Genomic DNA, 18,139 nt, shown 5'->3' with positions numbered 1-18,139 from the left:
ATGTAAAAATTAATTTACGAGTACTCACGTATCAATATTGAGGTTCAATATTGTAGGAAAGGTACGTAGACGCAACGGAGATGATAACTACCAAATTGACCTCACGGGCATACCCATGAACCATGCCCATCACCTCCATAGCCATAACCTATAATTTCCTTAGCCCTATCCTACTCATAAAACTTGTCTTGAAATGACCCGCTCATAACCTCGTCGTAATATTTTATTTATAATACTAATAATAATACTACTACTAATAAAGATAATGTGATTAATAATAATAATAATATTAATCTAAATAATAATAATAATAATATTAATTATTATTATATATTATATATATGTGTGTAACTGAGAAAGAATGCGAGAGAACAGATATGAAAATGAACTAGAATCGAGTAGCTTTATAGAAGGGTCATCCACTTTCAAATCTTGCCGACACTTTCTCTCATTTACACATATACGTTTATATATATATTAATTAATATATAATATATTTAATCTTTAGAATTAATTAAATATTATATTATATTTACGCTCATGGTAAAAATATAATTTTTACAAAAATGACACGGTCGTGGTCCCACGACTCACGTACCACTTTCGGTTTTTCGAGCGCACTTTCGTACGTTTAGAAAACTAGCCTTTTACGTTTAATGACTCGTACCATTATAAAAATTTAGTTTTAGTTATTGAAAAATTACTTTATGACAAATGTATCTTATATAATTGAGTGTTGTGGTCATTTCCTTCTATAAATCAGTGGCTCGTTGTTTGTCAAGATATATTATTTTAAGTCGGGACATTTTATGACCAAGTTAAAAAAATATATATTTTCATTTAAAATTGTAAATTTGCTCAATATATATATTTGAAATATTTATCAAATGATATAATATTTTGTCTTTCAAAAGCGATTACATTTCAAGTTCATTTTATATAATTTACTTATTTTAAATAATAGTAGTTATTTTACTAACTACTGTATTTAATATGAAAAACTAAAGTGTTGATTTATCTAGGGATGCAAGTTAATCAATTAAAGTACATTTTTGAATTTTAAACGGAAATGATTACTATCTTTTGACTAACTCTTGCTAATGACACTTTTGTAAATCACTCTTATCAGATATTCCAGATACCGTTAAAAGAAAAGGTTTTCTAAATAAAAGTGGATCTCTTAATAGAGACTCGTAATCATAATTCAATGTATCTGATAATTCAATCACTTGAATATTATCTTTTAATTCCATCGATATTTATTTGAATATATTTTGCAGCCTATACGTTTATGTAAAGTATTATACGTCTGATACTTTGTTAAAGTTTCCAAGCAATAATTATATATACGCATATACATACATAATCATATCCATTCATACAATGGTTCGTGAATCATCGAAACTTGAACAAAGGGTAATTGATTACATGAATATAGATTTCAAAACTTTCGAGACTCAACATTAAAGATTTTGCTTATCGTGTCGAGAATATATAAAGAATAAAGTTTAAATTTGATCAGAAATTTCCGGGTCATCACAATTCACACTTGATTTCCATTCACAATTTACACACACTTGTTCATTTATTTTCTCTCTAGTCTAAAGCTTGTAAGTATTTTGAATTTCTTTTCTTCTTCTCCTTCTCATCATCACGAGTTCATCATCATCATTAGAAGATCAAGCTTTTTAGCTTTTGATATTGATTACATCTTGTAGATTCAAACATGGATTTGAATCCTTCAAGAATATGGAAGATTCAAGCTTTCTAGCTTTGAATCTTCACCTACTTTGTAGATCTAAATCTTTTAGCTTTAATATTATTATTTTGTTATAAAGATTCAAACTTGTGTTTGTAATCTTCATGTATCTTAAAGATCCAAGCTTTATGCTTCAAGATCTTCAAGAACACTAAAGATCCAAGCTTTTTAGCTTAGGGTCTCATTATTTTGTTAAAGATCTTAGCTTTATAGCTTATGGTCTCATTAATCTTGTAAAGATTCAAGCTTTCTAGCTTTGTAATCTTATAACTTGTGTGTAAAGTATCCAAGCTCTCTAGCTTTGGGTTCCATCAATTTATTTTATTTAGATTATGTTCATATTTGTTTGATTGAAGTAAAGTTTGTAGCTTTAGTTGTAAATAGAACTTGTATTTGTGTTAAGACTAAGGATATGATGTAACCTTGGTTCATCATCCATCTAAGACTCTTAAATGAGTTGTGTTCTTACTTGGTCTTAACATATTGTGTGTTGATGGTTGAATCTTGGTCAAGGTGATGCTAACCCATCAATGAGTTGTACACTTGAAGCTACAAGCATCAAGGATGAGAACTTTGATGAGCATCAAGCACCAAGAACCCCACCGGAGCACTTGTTTACTGTTTTTCAGGATCTGATCAGATTTCTGGACTTCTGGAAAATTAATTTTCAGTTATTTCATTTCGATTAGATGACTTTTCGTTTAGGCCTCGACTTAATCTGACATATGGTTTAGGATTTATAGCCCTCCGAAAGTCACTACGTCGTTGTAACGTTGTGCTGAAATTTCTGACCTACTCGCACTTAAACCATAGCCACAGTCAAACGAAGACGAGTTAGGTTCTGAAAATTGATAAGCAGTTATAGGACTCATATACGGAGCTATATCCACTGACTACATGTATTTTCGTTTTGTATAGAGGTCGTAGAAGCTGACCGAAGTCAGCCTATTGTTTCGATCTCTATTCTTGTCAAACTTACTTAGCTTTTATGATGATGAATGATGATGATGACGACATTTAAACTTAATTTATTCATTTTTAAACTTATTGGTACAACATACTGACCTAGTAACCTTTGACTTAGGTTGACGACCTTTCGGACCGACTTACTACCTGCATACGTTTCATATCGACTTTTACTGCTTATTCATTGTGAGTCATAGCTCCTTTTTTACTTATACTATTTTTGGGACTGAGAATACATGCGCTTTTTACGTTTTACTTACTTGACACGAGTACTTAAACTTTACATATGTGTGAGTTATATAACGACATAAGCATTCCCCTTAGCACAGTAACGTTTAATCATTGGTTTTGAACCGGTGAACGCGAATATTAGATATGGATCCATAGGGTTTGACATCCCCACTCGGGCTAGTCGCGCTAGCATTTAACGGGTGTTTGATACTTCGAGGACATACGCACTCGCCAAGTGTACTTTTAGGGGGTATTACTATTACGTTAAGTTAGTTACCGGGTGCCCACGGACAAGCATATACTTTTCATACTGATTTAAACTGCTGGTTGAAGCACTGAAATCTCGTGGTCTACATTACTTTACTGATTACAAACTATAGCTCACCAACATTCATGTTGACTTTTAAGCGTGTATTTCTCATGTTGCTTCCGCTGTTAGACTTGCTATCTTGGTGTTTTAGACTTGCTGTTATGGACCTGCTATGTTAGATTTCCACTGCATTACTTAGAGATGTCTCAGTCATGGAACTTTTATCTTGCATTCGTAACTTATGTTAATTTTCAAATAATGACTTTGTAACGACCTTTGTTTCACGTTATCTTTTGTAAACGCTATCTTTTTATGAATGCAAAAGGGTTTTCAAACTGCATGTAGTACTTGACCGTGTAAAGATCCTGTTGTTGACGAATCGTACACGATGGTTTTGTACGGGGTGTCACACTTATATATATTAAATATAATTACCTTTAAATAATTACCTAAATTACTTCAAAGATAATAGTGTTTTATTAATCAAACATTATCCAAAAATGTCTAAATACTTAATTAAATATCTAAAAATTATATACATAATTTTTATAGTCTTAGTTAATCATATAAATCAGTAAAAAAAATTAAGAAAATATTTTTATTATATTTTGTATTTGTTTTTGTTTTTACCCTAATTTATTCACAAAACAAGTTTAATTCTACATAATTACTAAATAAACCCAAACAATTATTTTTATAATTTTTATAAGTTTCTATCAGTCTAATAACCTGTAGAAAAAATATTTAATTTTTTTTATTTTTTATATTTATTCTTAATTTACCTTCGAATTACATAATAATAGAGTTTAATTATATAATAATTACCAATTCGACCCAAGTAATTATTTTTATAATTTTTTCAGATCTATATAAGTTTTATAAACTCAGAAAAATTATATATATTTTATTTTTGGTTAAAAATATTTATTACAAATTTTACATTGTTTTTACGTTTAAATACTACATAATTCGTATTTAATTATAAATAATATTCCATAAATTATCAAAATTATTTTTATACATCATAATACTTATAATACTAATTATAACATATAAACATAATTTATATATATTAATTCCAAATTTATAAAGAATATACAAAAAATAAAAGCAATTCGATAAAAATATAGAAAATACCTCAAGTAATTTCCCAAGTTTGTGAGAGAGTTTTTCCAAAGATTTGATACAAGTTTTTATAAAATGGAAGTGGGTATTTATAGGAAAAAAATGTTTGGTGAAAAGAAAAAATATAAATAAAATAAAGGTGCCAATTTTGACAAAAAAAAGAAAACATGTTAAAAATGTTTTTAATATGTTATGTCTTTGAAAATATTTTGTCAAAATTCATGGGCTCATTATTTAATTTATTAAAAAAATCTTATTTCTTTTTTTTATAAGCTAAAAATATAAATAATGATTAAAATAACTTATCATTTAATTAATAATTATGTTACATATAGTTTTATATATAATACACATTAATATTAATATTAACTAAAGTTATTTTATATAATTAGTATAAACTTTAGTTAACAAAACGTGTCGACAAAAAAAAAATATTTACTCAACGTCGAATTTAATCATATATTAAGTATGGATAACAACCCTAGGGGCAAATTAGTCAATTCAAGTATGGAAATGTGAGGGTTGTTATATATGGTCACTCGTACGATTGAGCTCACTCGTACGGTTGTATTCACTCGTATGGTTGAGCTCGCTCGCGTGATCACTCGTGTGGTTGAACTGTCACTCGTAGGGTTGAGATGTCACTCGTACGGTTGAGCTGAAGAACAACATCAGATCGCTATTTTTTGAGTTTTGGGGCCAAAATCACGATATCTGCTTGTTTTGGTCAATCTAAGGACTCAATAATACCATAAAACACATATAGAAGCTATATGTAAACACAATCAAGCATAACAAACACTTAAGATCAAGAAACAAGCATCAAAAACTCACTTTTACAAAACCCGCTTAAAATCCATCTTCATCAAATTCAAAGAAGCTTGCCTTGTTTTGATCCTTGAAACTAATAGAATCAGATATACGAAATCATAATCTTTGATTTGCACTTTTAGATTTCAAGATTTATAAAGCAGAGGGTTGGTTAGGGTTTATGAAGTACCAAAAATGGTAAGTTAGGGAACGAGCAGGAGTATATATTCAATTAGTATTTCTTCATTGTAAGGAAAATCATTCTCCATTTCACACGAGTATTTACCAGTTCTGTAACACAGTATACCTCATTAAGCGGCCCTAACTAGGTCCAATTCACATAACAAAATATGTTATGTGTCCCTTATCACAAAACGAATCTAACCAACCACACAATTAAATATAATCACATAACTAAAATTTCACTAATATTAATAAATTAATATTAACTAAAGGTAAATGGGTCATTACCACTAGGCCCAAGTCGAGGTTGTTACATTCTCCAACCCCAGTGCATACAATCGATACTCCTTAGCATACCCGGAAAACCATATATTTCATCATGTTTTGAAATTAAGCGTTGGACATCATGTGCATTTAGCCTTCTCAAGTACTCGGCCGAATATAAGTGTAAGACACTTTTGCAAAAGTTTTTCAAACATTTATAAGCTGATGTTTCACCCATATGTAAATATTCAGCAATCATATCGAGCGCAACATCGTACACGAATTGTATTATAGCGGACGCAAATTTTTTGAAAAACAATAAAACCATATAAACCAATTGTATCCCGTTTTTGTTAAAAATAAGTATTATAATCGGGAAAAGGTTCTTGATAAAATTAATTATACCTCGACATATACGGATAAACAAAGACTTGCTCACACGATAACGTCTCCAGAACAAATCAAGCGGGAAAGCGAGTGTGTTGGAAAAATAATCGTCGAACAATTGTTTAGCTTTTCCTTCTCGATCTCTAGGAAAATGTCTTCCAGGAGCTCTAGGCATAGGTAAACTTCATTTTCGGCTTCATCTTCTTCTTAAAAATCGATAGCATCGAGTGCTTGTATTAGATTATATCATTTGCAATTGCTAACGCCTCTTCATAATTTTCATCATCTCGATCCATCCTCGAACGCTATTTTTTTAAAGAGTTTGAGTGGTAGTTTGAAGTATAAAATGTATAAAAATGAGTAGTAGTATATGTAGGAAAATATATCGTAATTAAAAAATACAAAATTATCCGTTACCAACGGCTATATGCCATTTTTTATAATTTTTTCTATCAAATGGACCCCACCACCAACGTCTTGCAACTTGTCGTTAAATAGCATTTTAACCACGGCAACCCAACGGCGGCCCTAACCGCGGCTGCTAACAACGACGCCATTCAACGGCGGCCGGAAGAAGCCCCAACAGCGGGCCCGATAAGAGTGGTCTTAATGACATTCTAAAAGTATCCAAGCATTTGAATGCATACCAGCCTCTCGTGGATTTGTCAATGCACTCTCTACAAAACATGTGTGGGCATTTCAAAACATGTTGTCTTTTGAATAATACATATTAAATGATAATTTGTTCATTTATAATGACTACGAACAACAATCTGAATTTACATTACTTAGTTTTCTAGCAACTAGTAAATGCTTCGCTTCAGTTAGTTTTTTTGTTCATGTGATGTTTCATACCTTTTGTGCCAGCTTGCAAGTGCCAACTAATTAAAGTTTTTTTTTGTTGGTTTCGCTATTTTTAGTAAATATAAGTCATTGCCTAGAAAAAATTATTAACCAAATAGACGTATTTCATGTAGATTGTTCATCAAACTAGCTTTAATAGCCCGTGCGTTGCACGATAGTTAAAAAAGTTGGTATACTAATCGTTAATATTCGTACATATTGTATGTGTTATACATTAAGTACATGTTATATCTGCAACATTCTCAACTGCAGACAAACCATTGTGCAAAAACAATTAATCTTACGCTAAGTTGTGTTGTTAGATACAAACTACTTACGCAAATAACATCCTCATTGTGTTTGCCCACTAACACATTCCCCATCTCTTGTGTTTGCCCATGCCATGATGATTGGTTACTGCATTCACTAAATTTGTCCATGCCAAGATAATTGGCGACTGCATCAATGGTGTCAGTGTATGTCTACCACATCTGTCACATATAAAAGAGTCAAGTCACTTTGTGGTTGTATTATCACCCTACAGACAGAAGACATAAACATTGCTAGTGGGTGCAGGTTCTATAGGATGCATCTTTGACCGTTGTATACGTGCTTAGTTCAAACTTAGGTTGAGCCTTGTGTTCTAAGTACTAAAGCTTAAGAAAGAATATTTTTTTGAGTTAGTGACACTAAAAAGGAACAAATAGACTTATCAATTCGTTTGCATTTTGAGTGAACGCAATAAAAAAGCCAACAGTCCTGTTCATGGTGAAGTATACAGATTATGTCAATATTATATATGATTAAAATTATATGTGCAAGTGTGTGTATTAAACACATTTTGATATCGAATATTACTGGAGAGCAGTCACTCTAATAACAATGTTAGTCTCATCTTTAGGCAATTAAGTAGTAGTGCTTGTAAATTGCTAATATACGATCGTGCAGGTTCTATAAGATGAACAATCACAATACAAGCACAAATAAGAGCAACACACTAATTTGTATACAATGAAGATTACTTAGATGTAGCCAATGGAAAACTACTACCCATTACTTTTACAGTAACCCCATATCAAATTGGAGAACATATTGATTGATAAAAAAAACAATGTTTAGCCTACAAAAAAGAGAAACTGTGCCCATTTATTGATAGATATTTTAAAAGTTAACGGCTAAATTGGGTTAAATGGGTCAATTTACCTCTTTTCTTTGTCAAATCATAACAAAACTATAAGTACATAGCTAAATCATCGAAGCTGTTTTCTATTAGGATCATGGCTAATATATACCGTATATGCGTAATGTGAGTGACCTACTAAGCAAGACAAGATCGGTATGCACAAGTCAATAATTCATCTTTACTTTTAGCAAGACAATGGAATCCTGAACATTATTGGGTCTAATTTCTACTTATTTATAAGCACTTCATTATAAGTTTGACAGAACCTTCACAAGTTAATGTCGCCCTTACATGATCTTTTACAATGCAGCAACCAATATATACAATATTAGTGAAGTTTGTTTTTACCCGAGGTCACATCAAAGTCGCGGACGTTCTTAGAATCCATGAGGATAAATAATAGAATCAAAACCCAAACTTTTACTGTTAGCCCTAACTTTAAATTGTGTTCATAGAATTTTAGCCCCATTTATCAAACCTGCGTATAAGATTAACTTACTCTAACAGTTGATGATTACTAACAATACTCATGGACCACCCAAAGGTTTGGGTACTCTACTCTTTCAGTGCCCGACCCGACCCAACCCATATGATAACAAAGTTTTCTTCTTTCCAATCAAACTACTCCCCCTCAGTCTTTACAATTTTATCTTTTACAATACATAGAAACTGCAGTCCGATTCGACCTATGTCCATTTTGATAATTTCGGTCTTTCGGGAAGAAAATAACCATTCATTGTCTACGGATTTAATCACGGGCATACATACGATACGGAGTAGCATTAACATATGAAATTAGCTCACTCAACATTTTACAGTAAAATAGAAATGATATAAATCCTAAGAAACTAATATAATTATAAATTAAGTGGAAAACTACTAATTTACTATGTGAGATCAAATTTCACCTTCGACTGATGTAGTAATATCGGCAGGTTGTTTCTCCGATAAGAGGATTTTAGATATCCACCTCTGCCATTTGGTATCACCCCAACCTAACATTAATCAATAGTTAGTAATTAAAATATATATAAAGTATCAATGTACATAATAGCTAACCTACTACTGTTGTAATGCATACACGATAAAATTTGGAGCCTCGTAATTCTCTATATATTTTTATGAACACAATTCGGATAACACAATTGTAGTATAATATTTCCACATAAATTCATAGTTACATTTCCCAAATGCATAACAATAAGGTAACTCAAAAAATCACATCAAACACACCTTAGGATGAAAGAAAGAGCATAACAGTTGTAATGATAGATAATAAAAGCATTAAAACCTAAGCAAGCACACATCAGATAACAATTTCTGACATGGATACTCCAAAACCTTTTGAAACTTATAAAGAGCTGAATAGCCCAAAAGTGTGAAGCAAAAGAGGTTGATGTTCAACCTATAACATAACATACCAAATAACAGTTATTGTGACAATAAGTTACCAATATATACGCCAAATAGAAAGGAAAATCAATGGCAGCGGAAACAAAAACACAAATCTGAAATAAAAAAATTAGTACACAAAAACGAAACGATATGCAAAATATATTTTAGAATAGGGTATAATTAACAGAAATCCATAAACAGTAATAACAAATATGAACAGATTTATGAAAAATTTTACAAACGGATTCGATTATAATAAAAATACAAAAAATATACCATACTTGATGTCTATGATGGTTCTTCTCCCCAATTAATTTTGGAGAAATAGGTATTTTTAAATTTACTCATCAACGATTGATCGGATTCACTGAAGAATTTTCAATCAGTTTAGGTTTAGCAGATCGTTTTAAGGTTTTTTGATGTTTCAATTGAAACATGGATTCTTCTTCAACGATTAGGGATCGCAGTTTAATTTTTCCTTGTGTGTCTTCTCATGATCATTGAAGAAGAATCATAAGACTATTTCTAACCGACTGCGATGTTAGAGTCGAATGATGCACTTTTTGGTGAAAAAGTGGGGTTTTGAGTGTGACTGGATTTGACCTTTGTTAACCCAAAATGTGAAATGTTGGTGTCAAATATTTGTGGAGTGGTGTGGTAAAATCTGATTGGAATTTGGGTGGAAAAAATAAATTAATAATAAAAATATATATTTATTAAATTGAATGTTAAGATTTGATTGGCTCCCTCACATCTCACGCTACCATCTGATTTTGTCAAATGATCAACTGACGCGTTCGTTAGTCAAATTCTGACGCTGCAATATTGCCGTCGCTGTTCGTCAGATGGTGCCACGCAAGTTGACGGATAGCAGCTGACGCTGCATTAGAAAGAGTCTAATGGGTTAGACTCTTTTTAATGGTGATGGGGGTGATGGGTTTTTTTTGTGGGGTATAGTGGTGATGTGGCAAAAGTGACGGGGTGATGGGATTTTGTAATGGTATGCGTGATGGGGTGTGATAGGAAATATGGTCCCACATTTTATTTTATTTTTTTCATTTTTTGTTAAGTTTTTATATTACCGTATTTAGTTTTAAAATATTTTTTGGTTAAGTTATTATAGTTTGTATGAATTTTGTAAATTCATATAAAGTTTAAGGACATAAAGTGTAACTTTCTTTATTTTATCTTCAATTTGCAGATCTAGATCTGGATATCCATCTCTTCTTCTTCGTATGAACATCCATCTTCTTTATCAATAAACATCTTCTTCATCAATAAACAATACACTCAAAAATTAAAACTAAAAATTAAAATATAAACATATGAAACAAAGGAGATGGCTATTTGTTATTGGATGTGAGCTTTAAACACGCCATTTCTCTGCCCGTGAAGCGGCCATCGCGCCTGTAGTTTTTTGCTCCGATCACGCCGCGTTACGGCGCCACCATGGCGTGATGGTGGTAATTTTCAGGCCATAACGCTGCGTTAATGGCGGTCTTAGAGAGAGAGAGCAATACAGGGTCTGAGAGAAAGAGACAGTTTCTGTGTGTTGCTTTCAAAAAAGGACGAATGAAATTGGGACAGATGGCAGATTGTGAGGGTAGTGGCAAAAGTAATTAGAGGAGATTATAGGGTAATTAGTGGCAAGCCACGTGGAATCAACATATGCTTTATTATAAGGGTGTGTTTGGATGAAAGTAGCTGGAGCTGGAGCTTGTAGCTGGAGCTGGAGCTTATGAAATAGAGCTGGAGCTGGAGCTGGAGCTTATTTTCGAAGCTGGTAGCTGGAGCTTATTATATTTTATAAGTGTTTGATAAGATAGCTGGAGCTTATTTTCCAGTTCATAAGCTCTACTTTTTTTCACAAGCTACTAAAAGTAGCTTATTTTTTCAGAGCTTATGATCTTCATAAGCTCTACTTTTTTTCCTATCAAACGAAGCTTATGACTTGGAGCTTATTAAAATCATAAGCTCAAGCTCTTATAAGCTCCCATAAGCTCCAAGAAGCTGCTCACCCAAACACACAGTAAGTTATAGATTTGATAAATCCACCATAATTATGGATTAAATACTTGTACAATACAAGTATACTCAATGCAAACTATGGTGAAATTATCAATTTGATGATAAAAATATCAATCCCCTCCATTTAGTTTATGTATTTTCACTAAAAACGAATGTGTTAATTCATAATTGAAACACACAAACCAAATTATAATATAGACCATTTCAAAATCTGCCCCATAGATGCCTTAACTCTGTTTCACGCAAATTGACAAACACTTTGTGTGCATTCTAATACAACTAGTATTTTTATTTTATACTCCGTATTGCAGTAGGAATGACTGAAAAGGATAATAAAATGGATGAAAGCCATATCGTAGTGATAGATCCTAAGGTTTCCGAGGTTCATTTTGTAGAATAAGTCTACATTAGCTTTCTTGATAATACTTATACGAAACGGAGTTCATATAGAAATAAAAGACAACAAACTTTGGCATTTACCTTGGTGAAAGCGGATATGGTTCAATAATTAAAAAGAAATTTATAAGTTGTAACGATCGAGTTCCCATTACCTGCATGTTGACGATTAATGGAAAATGAAGAGTAGTTGAAAAGTAAAAACAAAAGGACGCATATATGGATCGATGAGAAACTTCCCTTTAGATTTTTGGCCAATTATTTTAAATAACCCGCGTTTAATTTTATTTTGCGTGAAAATTATTTAGACTGGTTGCTCATAAAGATCAGTATGAAATATATTCGTGCTAGATTGCTCAATTACTATGCAGGCAAGTTTGTTTAGTTCGACCGGTTATAGCTTTTGTTTTTGAGCGGAGGGATTTTCAAGACCGGTTTCATGTATAACCGGTTTTAGAGGGGTCTAAACAGAGGTTTTTTTTTTCATTGTGGGCGAATTTCTTTTAAAAATGTAGCAATTTTTTTTTTTTTGACAAAATATGGAGGTTTTTGGACAAACTATGAAAGTTTTTGGGTAAATACGGAGATTTTTGGGCAAAATCTACGGAGACTTTGGGGTAAATTATGGAGACTTCTGGACAAAAATAATCTACTGTGGGCAAAATTGAAAAATCAAAAATTTTTACACTGAAAATTACAAAGTTACTGTGAGCGGGTGCCCCACCCTGCCCCACATATTTCCGGCCCTGGGTCTAAATGTTCCAGTTTGTAGTAGTGTATACCCGCAACAACTCCCGACTGCCCTAACAACTCATTATTATCAGCTACGGAGTAAAAAATAATAGATATTTCCAACAATATTCTTAAAATACTCTACGAACAAAACACTAGCAAATTTTCTCACTATATCAAGATAAGTAATACCTTTCATCCTAGTTGTTCTCTTTCCTGTAGGCTCTAACTTCGGATTCTTGAAAATAATCTCATTTTTATGATTTAAGGTTAGGAGTTTCATTCTTAGCAAGATCTCCAACTATTGAATATGTTGTCGTCAGTGAGTAGGTGCAAAAATAGCTAGAACTGAATGCGAACATATGAAATAACATCTAACAATATTTAACCAGAATATAAATTATGCTCTTGCGTAAATATCTACGCGTTAAAGAATATGGTTGTTGGGAAATTTAGCTTGCTATAAATGCATCTTTTCACGATTCAATTGTAATGTATTGTCTTGGGTCTTGAGTTTTTGAATAATATTAAGTTTTTAGATGTTTCCATCATGTTAATTAGAAATATTCGTCAACCAAATGATTGTGTAATGGTCCAAGATTATCAGTGTTAAAACTTGATAAATCAATGATCAAACTGAGGGTAATGAGTAATGACAAGTACTAACATTGGTTTTCAGACATTCATTATACGTGACTACATATGAAAGTTGTATCCTTCCGATAAAACCTTTCTCCTCTAGATAACTAGAAAGCAATTTCTTGTACCCTTTACCGAAAAAATGATTTGTCATGACTAAAGGAAATCCTTTGCTCAACTTTGTTTTGTTTTTTTAGATGCTAACTTATTTATAACATACTTGTGAATTTGTTAATGTAATTGTTGTACATATGAAATTATATTAACTTTTTCTTTCTTTATAGGTTGTGTTGTTTATACCACAACTTATTTTTTTACTCATGGTCAATTATGTTTATATTTTGAGAATAAAGAGTAGAAAATGCTTAAAGGAACTTCTTTGTACAATGATATGAAGATTAGCACTACTATATAAAGATAAGAATGTAGTTTACAATAACGTTTGTCAAAATCTATAATAATTATTATCATCACATTTTAATAGTGTTGCTTTATGTTTTATTTTGAATTCTAGACTAGATGGTTTTATGTTAATGAGGACACACTAATATATGGATTTTTTTTTGGAATAGTAATATTTCAATGGTGTCTTACAAAAATGGTTTTTTTAAAATCGAAAATTACAAAAATAGGGAAACCAGCATTTGAAATGCCGGTTTGCGACTTGTCAACCCAAACCGTCATTTCAAATGCCGGTTTGCCTATGTGGCAATTTTTATTTATTTATTTTTTTTTATTTTTTTTAAATCTTACAAATTCGTTATAAGCTCGTTTTGTTTTGAAAAGTTTTAAAACTCGTTTTGTTTTGAAAGGATTTAAAGCTCGTTTTGTTTTGAAAAAAATTTTACTCGTAGAATTTAATTAACTATATCAAAATATATCGAGCTTTAAAACCTTTCAAAACAAAACGAGCTTTAAAACCTATCAAATAAGACGAGCTTTAAAACATTTCAAAACAAAACCAGCTTATAACGAGCTTGTATGTAAGATCTCAAAAAAAATGCCACGTAGGCAAGCCGACATTTGAAATACAGGTTTGAGTTGACAAGTCGCAAACCGGCATTTCAAATGCGGGTTTTTTTTTTTTTTTTTTTTTGGGTAATTATTGATTTGAAAAAACCATTTTTGTAAAACACCTTTGAAATATTTACTATTTTTTTAGAAAAAATCTAATATATGTTCATTAAGAGTGACAACTATTTTCGGTATCATATATAATATTCTAATAACCCACGTGGCCCACTAACTCTAACAATCTACTAACAGATTATTTAAAGCAAAACAACAATTTCTCATGCCTGGAATATAACTCAAAACAATATACAACATTACAACCTTGCGCTTTATTTATATTGTTAATGTTAATGTTAATTGCGCTGTTATTTATATTGTTAATGTTAATATAAAATAGAGAATGGTAGGTTTATGTTTCAAAACATTCATACATGCATGTTGCTTGTGACATTACATTACAATTACAAATATATTCAATACAAAGTATATTTTTCCTATTCACTTTATTATTTTGTTTGAAAAGGTTATTTTGGTCATTTAACACTTTCCATATATATATATATATATATATATATATATATATATATATATATATATATATATATATATATATATATATATATATATATATATATATATATATATATATATATCTGGAACAATCTCCACCCTTCCATTCGCTACTATTAAGATATTTGTTCGCCAGTTTTCCAGATACTTCCATCTAGGGATGACAATGGATCGGATATGGATCGGGTGAGGCCGTATCCATATCCATATCCATTTATTTTTTTTACTTTTCATCCATCCATATCCATATCCGTCGGGTGAAGCGGGTTAATGGATAATTATCCATATCCGTTTAAATTTATTTTATTTTTAACAATTATAAGCGGTGGTTCACTATATACGATCAAAAGTAATATTTTTAATAGTTTATGCGACCGAAAGTCACATTTTACTAATCTATATAACAAATATTCAATAGATAACCTATTAAACGTGTAAATATATCGACATGTAAGTTGCTTACTTTTAGTTACATGAAAGCACATTTGAACCACCAAAGTACGATAAATACATTTAATTATTTAAACAAAACAAAATATAAGAAGAAAGTTATATTTTTAGAGAAAATATAAAGAAAGATGAATATGAATATAATTAATGAAATATCACTACATAAATGATACTAATTTGAGTGATAAATTTATATATTTAGTTATTTCGGGTGAAAGCGGGTTCATTCATGGATGAATTTTTTTCATCCACATCCATATCCATATCCATTTAGATCGTCCATATCCACGAATTAATTATATATATTTATGTGTTGGTCAATATTTGTCTAACAAATTAGGTCAAGTCATAGTGTACCACAATCCTAATGCTCGAGACTAATATGCAAAAGTCAACAAAAGTAAATTTGACTCAAAATAATTTCCAAAAATCTATACATGATTAATATATAGTTTAAATATCGTCGTTTTATATTTTTAAATATTTTTAAAAGATTTATTAGAGTAAATAATATAATTTATTTATTAATAAATAAAATTTTATATTAAATTTATATAATAAAATATACTTTTATATATATTTAAGTAATAAAATTTATAGGGTTCATTTAATATCATAAAGATAATATGATAGGTATTATTAAAGTAAGTTATTACACGTAGTATATATGTTTGTATCACATATTTATTTGATAAAATAATATCTATAATGATAGTAAGTAAAAGTTGTATTATTTTGTAATAATAATTATTATTATAAAAATATCAATATTTATAATTACTAAGATGATATTATGATAAAACGATAATTCTAATTATGATAACTTTAATATTTACGATAATTTTTAATATTTTCTTTAAAATAATAATTCTATTTAAAATAATAATAATAATGATATTTTATAGTAACAATGACATTTCTATTAAAATGATAATTTTTGTTAAAATGATAGTTTTAATACTAACGATACTTTTAATAATAATAGTAATGATAAAAATAATAAGAACGATAATTTTATCTAAATCAATATCTTATAATATTTTAATTTCATCATGAAACTCTTACCCATTATTTCCTAATCGTTTCGTTTAATAGCTTTTAATCGTCTTTTATATCGTGTTCATAATAATGATAATAATAGTAATCAAAATAATTAGGTGTTACAAATATTTATTTTAATTACACTAATATTAATAATGATAGTTACTATAACATTATTAACGATAATACTAATAATTATCTTAATGATAATATAGTAATAATAATAATAACAATAACAATAACTATTTTTAAATAATGATATATATATTAATAATGATAATAATAATAATAATACCAATAATAATAATAATGATAATTGGATAATAATAATAATAATACTAATTATAACTTTAACGATAATAACGATAGTAATAAAAAAATAACAATTTTTAATGATAAATTCCTTTTATTGATAAAGATAATAATAATGATAATAATAAGATAAAACTAGAACGACGATAAAAACGACGATAATAATAATCATTTTTTTTATTATTACTATCGTTATTATCGTTAAAGTTATAATTAGTATTATTATTATTATTATCCAATTATCATCATCATTATTATTATTATTATTAGTATTATTATTATTATTATTATTATCATTATTAATATATATATATCATTATTTAAAAATGGTTATTGTTATTGTTATTATTATTATTACTATATTATCATTAAGATAATTATTAGTATTATCGTTAATAATATTATAGTAACTATCATTATTAATATTAGTGTAATTAAAACAAATAATTGTAACACCTAAATATTTTGATTACTATTATTATCATTATTATGAACACGATATAAAAGACGATTAAAAGCTATTAAACGAAACGATTAGGAAATAATTAGTAAGAGTATCATGATGAAATTAAAATATTATAAGATATTAATTTAGATAAAATTATCGTTCTTATTATTTTTATCATTACTATTATTATTAAAAGTATCGTTAGTATTAAAACTATCATTTTAACAAAAATTAACATTTTAATAGAAATGTCATTGTTACTATAAAATATCATTATTATTATTATTATTTTAAATAGAATTATTATTTTAAAGATAATATTAAAAATTATCGTAAATATTAAAGTTATCATAATTAGAATTATCGTTTTATCATAATGTCATCTTAGTAATTATAAATATTGATATTTTTATAATAATAATTATTATTACAAAATAATACAACTTTTACTTACTATCATTATAGATATTATTTTATCAAATAAATATGTGATACAAACATATTTTACTACGTGTAATAACTTACTTTAATAATACCTATCATATTATCTTTATGATATTAAATGAACCCTATAAATTTTATTACTTAATATATATAAAAGTATATTTTATTATATAAATTTAATATAAAATTTTATTTATTAATAAATAAATTATATTATTTACTCTAATAAATCTTTTAAAAATATTTAAAAATATAAAACGATGATATTTAAACTATATATTAATCATGTATAGATTTTTGGAAATTATTTTGAGTCAAATTTACTTTTGTTGACTTTTGCATATTAGTCTCGAGCATTAGGATTGTGGTACACTATGACTTGACCTAATTTGTTAGACAAATATTGACCAACATATAAATATATATAATTAATTTAGGTTCGTGAATCCGAGGCCAACCTTGCACTTGTTCAATGACGTTATATGTATTTTTACTACGAAATACAGTATGGTGAGTTTCATTTCACGAACCTAAATTAATTATATATATTTATATGTTGGTCAATATTTGTCTAACAAATTAGGTCAAGTCATAGTGTACCACAATCCT

This window comes from Rutidosis leptorrhynchoides, chromosome 2 (assembly GCF_046630445.1).
Source record: "Rutidosis leptorrhynchoides isolate AG116_Rl617_1_P2 chromosome 2, CSIRO_AGI_Rlap_v1, whole genome shotgun sequence".
Lineage (NCBI taxonomy): Eukaryota > Viridiplantae > Streptophyta > Magnoliopsida > Asterales > Asteraceae > Rutidosis > Rutidosis leptorrhynchoides.
Note: the sequence above shows the minus strand (reverse complement) of the source record.